Source organism: Phalangium opilio, unplaced genomic scaffold (genome assembly GCF_054372755.1).
Source record: "Phalangium opilio isolate 3A_F unplaced genomic scaffold, DU_Popi_V2 ptg000101l_1, whole genome shotgun sequence".
Taxonomy (NCBI): Eukaryota; Metazoa; Arthropoda; class Arachnida; order Opiliones; family Phalangiidae; genus Phalangium; species Phalangium opilio.
In genome coordinates, this window is record NW_028324204.1 from 9,984,341 (window position 1) to 9,991,427 (window position 7,087).

Below are 7,087 nucleotides of genomic sequence, written 5' to 3' on the forward strand. Positions count from 1 at the left end.
AACACCGCTCCCGGATGGGCTCGAACCACCAACCTATTGGTTAACAGCCGAACGCGCTAACCATTGATCCACGGAAGCTCAGAAATTAAATGGTTGTCAGGTATTGTGGAATAACTTTGGCTTTCTACGTTACATTTGAGACCCCACAACACCTTTCCCGGGTGGGCTCGAACCACCAACCTTTCGATTAACAGCTGAACGCGCTAACCATTGCGCCACGGAAGCCCAAAAATTAAATGCTCGTCAGGTATTGTGTAAAAACCTTGACTTTTTACGTCACATCTGAGACCTCACAACACCGCTCCCGGATGGGCTCGAACCACCAACCTATTGGTTAACAGCCGAACGCGCTAACCATTGCGCCACGGAAGCCCAAAAATTAAATGCTCGTCAGGTATCGTGTAAAAACCTTCACTTTTTACGTCACATCTGAGACCTCACAACACCGCTCCCGGATGGGCTCGAACCACCAATCTATTGGTTAACAGCCGAACGCGCTAACCATTGAGCCACGGAAGCTCAGAAATTAAATGGTTGTCAGGTATTGTGGATAAGTTATGACTAATTAAAGCAAAAAGTATAAAAATAATGGTTTCAGTGAACATATGTTATTTAAAATCGAGGTGCATTTTTATTTATTGTTCAATCGAGATGAAATCACTTTTAATGAGTGTTTTATAGGGAATTAAGCTGAATTCGGTCAAACATTTCTCCAGAAAAAAATGCATTCAAAAGTGTACCGAAAAAATCGCATGTTTTTCTTCTTCAAGATACAAAATCCGTGAGTACGATTTCTTATTGAAAATTGAATTTTAACAGTTTTTTGAATGAATATCGTTACATTGCTTGAATTAAAGCAAAAAGTATAAAAATAATGGTTTCAGTGAATATATTTGAAAATAGTGAAGAAATACTCAAAATATGCTTCTTTGGCCGTGAAACGTCGATTTTGAAAATGTTATTAAAAATCGAGGTACATTTTTAATTATTGTTCAATCGAGATGAAATTACTTTTAATGAGTGTTTTATAGGGAATTAAGCTGAATTCGGTCAAACATTTCTCCAGAAAAAAATGCATTTAAAAATGTACCGAAAAAATCGCATGTTTTTTTTCTTCAAGATACAAAATCCGTGACATCGATTTCTTATTTAAAATTGAATTTTAACAGTTTATTGAATGAATATCGTTACATTTGCTTGAATTAACGCAAAAATTACAAAAATAATGGTTTCAGTGGTTATATTTGAAAATAGAGAACAAATACTCAAAATGTTTTTCTCAGGTCGAGTTACGTCGATTTTGAGAATGTTATTAAAAATCGAGGTACATTTTTATTTATTGTTCAATCGAGATGAAATCACTTTTAATGAGTGTTTTATAGGGAATTAAGCTGAATTCGGTCAAAAATATCTCCAGAAAAAAATGCATTCAAAAAATTACCGAAAAAATCGCAGGTTTTTCTTCTTCAAGACACAAAATCCGTGAATACGATTTCTTATTGAAAATTGAATTTTAACAGTTTTTTGAATGAATATCGTTACATTGCTTGAATTAAAGCAAAAAGTATTAAAATAATGGTTTCAATGAATATATTTGAAAATAGTGAAGAAATACTCAAAGTATGCTTCTTTGGCCGTGAAACGTCGATTTTGAAAATGTTGTTAAAAATCGAGGTAAATTTTTAATTATTGTTCAATCGAGATGAAATCACTTTCAATGAGTGTTTTATAGGGAATTAAGCTGAATTCGGTCAAACATTTCTCCAAAAAAAATGCATTCAAAAGTGTACCGAAAAAATCGCATGTTTTTCTTCTTCAAGATACAAAATCCGTGACAACGATTTCTTATTGAAAAATTGAATTTTAACAGTTTTTTGATTGAATATCGTTACATTTGCTTGAATTAAAGCAAAATGTATAAAAATAATGGTTTCAGTGAACATATTTGAAAATAGTGAAGAAATACTCAAAGTATGCTTCTTTGGCCGTGAAACATCGATTTTGAAATTGTTTGAGATCCCACATCACCGCTCCCGGGTGGGCTCAAACCACCAACCTATTGGTTAACAGCCGAACGCGCTAACCATTGAGCCACGGAAGCCCAAAAAATAAATGGTCGTCAGGTATTGTGGAAAAACATTGGCTTTCTACGTTACATTTGAGATCCCACATCACCCCTCCCGGGTGGGCTCGAACCACCAACCTATTGGTTAACAACCGAACGCGCTAACCATTGCGCCACGGAAGCCCAAAAACTAAATGGTCGTCAGGTATTGTGGAAAAACTTTGGTTTTCTACGTTACATGTGAGATCCCACAACACCGCTCCCGGGTGGGCTCAAACCACCAACCTATTGGTTAACAGCTGAACGCGCTAACCATTGCGCCACGGAAGCCCAAAAATTAAATGCTCGTCAGGTATTGTGTAAAAACCTTGAATTTTTACGTCACATCTGAGACCTCACAACACCGCTCCCGGATGGGCTCGAACCACCAACCTATTGGTTAACAGCCGAACGCGCTAACCATTGAGCCACGCAAGCTCCCAGCCGAACGCGCTAACCATTGTGCCACGGAAGCACAAAAGTTAAATGCTCGTCAGGTATTGTGTAAAAACCTTGACTTTTTACGTCACATCTGAGACCTCACAACACCGCTCCCGGATAGGCTCGAACCACCAACCTATTGGTTAACAGCCGAACGCGCTAACCATTGCGCCACGGAAGCCCAAAAGTTAAATGCTCGTTAGGTATTGTGTAAAAACCTTGACTTTTTACGTCACATCTGAGACCTCACAACACCGCTCCCGGATGGGCTCGAACCACCAACCTATTGGTTAACAGCCGAACGCGCTAACCATTGCGCCACGGAAGCCCAAAAGTTAAATGCTCGTCAGGTATTATGTAAAAACCTTGACTTTTTACGTCACATCTGAGACCTCACAACACCGCTCCCGGATGGGGTCGAACCACCAACCTATTAGTTAACAGCCGAACGCGCTAACTATTGCGCCACGGAAGCCCAAAAATTAAATGGTCGTCAGGTATTGTGGAAAAACTTTGGCTTTCTACGTTACATTTGAGATCACACAACACCGCTCCCGGATGGGCTCGAACCACCAACCTATTGGTTAACAGCCGAACGCGCTAACCATTGATCCACGGAAGCTCAGAAATTAAATGGTTGTCAGGTATTGTGGAAAAACTTTGGCTTTCTACGTTACATTTGAGACCCCACAACACCTTTCCCGGGTGGGCTCGAACCACCAACCTTTCGATTAACAGCTGAACGCGCTAACCATTGCGCCACGGAAGCCCAAAAATTAAATGCTCGTCAGGTATTGTGTAAAAACCTTGACTTTTTACGTCACATCTGAGACCTCACAACACCGCTCCCGGATGGGCTCGAACCACCAACCTATTGGTTAACAGCCGAACGCGCTAACCATTGCGCCACGGAAGCCCAAAAATTAAATGGTCGTCAGGTATTGTGGAAAAACTTTGGCTTTCTACGTTACATTTGAGATCACACAACACCGCTCCCGGGTGGGCTCGAACCACCAACCTATTGGTTAACAGCCGAACGCGCTAACCATTGCGCCACGGAAGCCAAGAAATTAAAAGGTTGTCAGGTATTGTGGAAAAGTTTTGACTTTTCACGCTACGTCTGAGACCCCACAACACCTCTCTCGGGTGGGCTCGAACCACCAACCTTTTGAATAACAGCTGAGCGCGCTAACCATTGCGCCACGGAAGCCCAAAAATTAAATGTTCGTCAGGTATTGTGGAAAAACTCTGACATTTTACGTTACATCTGAGACGTCACAACACCGCTCCAGGGAGGGCTCAAACAACCAGTCTTCTGAATTGCAGCTGAACGCGCTAACCATTGCGCCACGGAAGCCCATAAATTAAATGGTCGTCAGGTATTGTGGAAAAACCTTGACTTTTTACGTTACATCTGAGACCTCACAACACCGCTCCCAGATGGGCTCGAACCACCAACCTCTCAGTCGGTTAACAGCCGAACGCGCTAACCATTGCGCCACGGAAGCCCAAATATTAAATGGTCGTCAGGTATTGTGGAAAAACCTTGACTTCTTACGTCACATCTGAGACCTCACAACACCGCTCCCGGGTGGGCTCGAACCTTCAACCTTTTGTCAGGTACGCCACAAGAAATAATGAAGAGATTCCCTGATGTTTTTGACACGGTAGGAAAACTCCCGGGACAACATCACATGAAACTTCGCCCGGATGCGATCCCAACAAGAACACCAGCCCGCAAAATCCCGATCCAACTGATTCCACGGGTTGAAGCCGAAATACAACGCATGGTCGCTGCTCAGGTCATAGTTCCTGTCACCGAACACACAGAATGGCTTCATCCAATGGTAGTGGTTCCCAAACCAGGCAATGACATCCGCATTTGTTTGGATCCGCGCAATTTGAACAAGGCACTATTAAGAGAACACTATCCCCTGCCAACATCCCAACAAATCTTCTCTGAGTTATCTGACGCCCAAGTTTTCACCGCATTGGATGCCAAATCGGCCTTTTGGCAAATCGAACTTACACCAGAGAGCTCTCGAATGTGCACCTTTGCAACGCCATTTGGAAATTTCCGATTCACGCGTCTACCCTACGGGATATCCACTGCTTCTGAATACTGCCAAAGGATAATGAATTCTATATTTGGCGATATACCTCGAACACGAATTGCCACAGACGACTTCCTTATACACGGTTCAAACGAAGCAGAACACAACAAAATCCTATATACAGTATTGGAACGGGCGCAAAGAAAAGGACTGATGTTTAATTCCAAAAAGATCCAACTAGCCGTTACCCGCATCAAATATCTCGGTCATATCATATCTCCCAAGGGCGTCGAAACTGATCCGGAGAAGGTTGGAGCGATCAGAGAACTACCACCACCAGCGGACAAACCGGCACTACTAAGATTTCTGGGCATGGTTAACTTCATGGCAAATTATATTTCTGGATATTCCGAACGAACTGCTCCCCTACGGCCTCTTCTCAAGCAAGACACAGTATTTCGATGGGACGAAACCCACCAAGACGCTTATGACGACTTGAAACAAGCCATCACTTAAGCGCCAGTGTTAACATTTTACAATCCCAAACTACATAACACTGTATCCGTCGACGCTAGTCAACATGGAATTGGTGCCGTACTTCTGCAGCAAGGCAAACCTATTGAATACGCGTCGATGACCTTTACATCCGCACAAACGCGCTACGCTCAAATTGAAAAGGAGCTGCTCGCCATATTATATGCATGCGAACACTTTCATTATTATGTGGCAGCCGCCCCACTAACAGTGCAGACAGACCACAAGCCGCTGCTTGCCATTATCCGGAAGCCGTTCCATCTTCTCTCTCCAAGGCTCCAGCGCCTAACATTGCGGTTGGCGCGGTATGACCCGACATTAATTTATGTTCCTGGTACCAAGCTTTTCATCGCTGACGCCCTCTCGAGAGTACCACAACCCAACTGCACAATGACAACGGACTTTTTGGAAGGTCCCGCTGCAACAATATATACTCTGACCACTCTTTCCGATGACCGACTCCGCAAGTTCCAACACGCAACAAATCAAGATCCTGACCTGCAACAGATTCAAAGCTACGTGGAAAATGGCTGGCCCTTGCATCACAAATCAATCCGTCTTCCTGGCGTAAGGGCATTCTGGGCACTACAGGAGGAAATACACTCACAGAACGGACTCCTATACAGAGGCGATCGTCTGTTGGTTCCGGCAATATTACAAGGAGACACTATGAAGCAGATACACGCCATACATCAAGGTGTTACAGCTTGTCTCGCAAAAGCCAAAATGAATGTATACTGGCCGACAATGACTGCCGACATTACCAGATTTATAGCAAATTGCCCCGTTTGCAAGGAAAGAGAACGCGCAAACACTGCGATGCCTTTACATCCCTTGACAATTCCACCACATGCATGGCACACGGTCTCGTCTGATCTGTTCAAATTCCGCTCTAAAAACTATATTCTTCTGATTGACCACTTTTCGAAATATGTAGAAGCCCAAGAATTGACATTTTTGGGCTTCCGTGGCGCAATGATTAGCGCGTTCAGCTGTTAATCGAAAGGCTGAAGGTTCGAGCCCACCCGGGAGAGGTGTTGTGGGGTCTCAGATGTAGCGTAAAAAGTCAAAACTTTTCCACAATACGTGACAACCATTTAATTTCTGAGCTTGCGTGGCTCAATGGTTAGCGCGTTCGGCTGTTAACCAATAGGTTGGTGGTTCGAGCCCATCCGGGAGCGGTGTTATGGGATCTCAAATGTAACGTAGAAAACCAAAGTTTTTCCACAATACCTGACGACCATTTAGTTTTTGGGCTTCCGTGGCGCAATGGTTAGCGCGTTCGGTTGTTAACCAATAGGTTGGTGGTTCGAGCCCACCCGGGAGGGGTGATGTGGGATCTCAAATGTAACGTAGAAAGCCAATGTTTTTCCACAATACCTGACGACCATTTATTTTTTGGGCTTCCTTGGCGCAATGGTTAGAGCGTTCGGCTGTTAACCGAAAGGTTGGTGGTTCGCGCCCAACCGGGAGAGGTGTTGTAGGGTCTCAGATGTAACGTAATAAGTCATAACTTATCCACAATACCTGACGACCATTTAATTTTTGGGCTTCCGTGGCGCAATGGTTAGCGCGTTCGGCTGTAAACCAATAGGTTGGTGGTTCGAGCCCATCCGGGAGCGGTGTTGTGAGGTCTCAGATGTGACGTAAAAAGTCAAGGTTTTTCCACAATACCTGACGAACATTTAATTTTTGGGCTTCCTTGGCGCAATGGTTAGCGCGTTCGACTGTTAACCGAAAGGTTGGTGGTTCGAGCCCAACCGGGAGAGTTGTTGTAGGGTCTCAGATGTAACGTAATAAGTCATAACTCAGTGCCGTCTTATCCATTGGGCCCGTTGGGCACTGGCCCAGGGGCCCCTTAAGAACAGGGGCCCCATAATTGTCAAATAATACTCATTTTACATTTCTTGTCAGAAGAAAACCACTAGAAAATATAAACTATTTTCCATCGGTC

At 43.7% G+C, this 7,087-nt stretch overlaps 1 non-coding gene across 1 annotated transcript; it reads left to right on the top strand.

The window, feature by feature from the left end:
* The first annotated feature begins 6,682 nt into the window (after positions 1-6,682).
* On the top strand, positions 6,683-6,755 carry TRNAY-GUA (transfer RNA tyrosine (anticodon GUA)). The gene has a single exon. It is a non-coding gene; the product is annotated as a tRNA-Tyr (tRNA).
* The last annotated feature ends 332 nt before the right edge of the window (positions 6,756-7,087 follow it).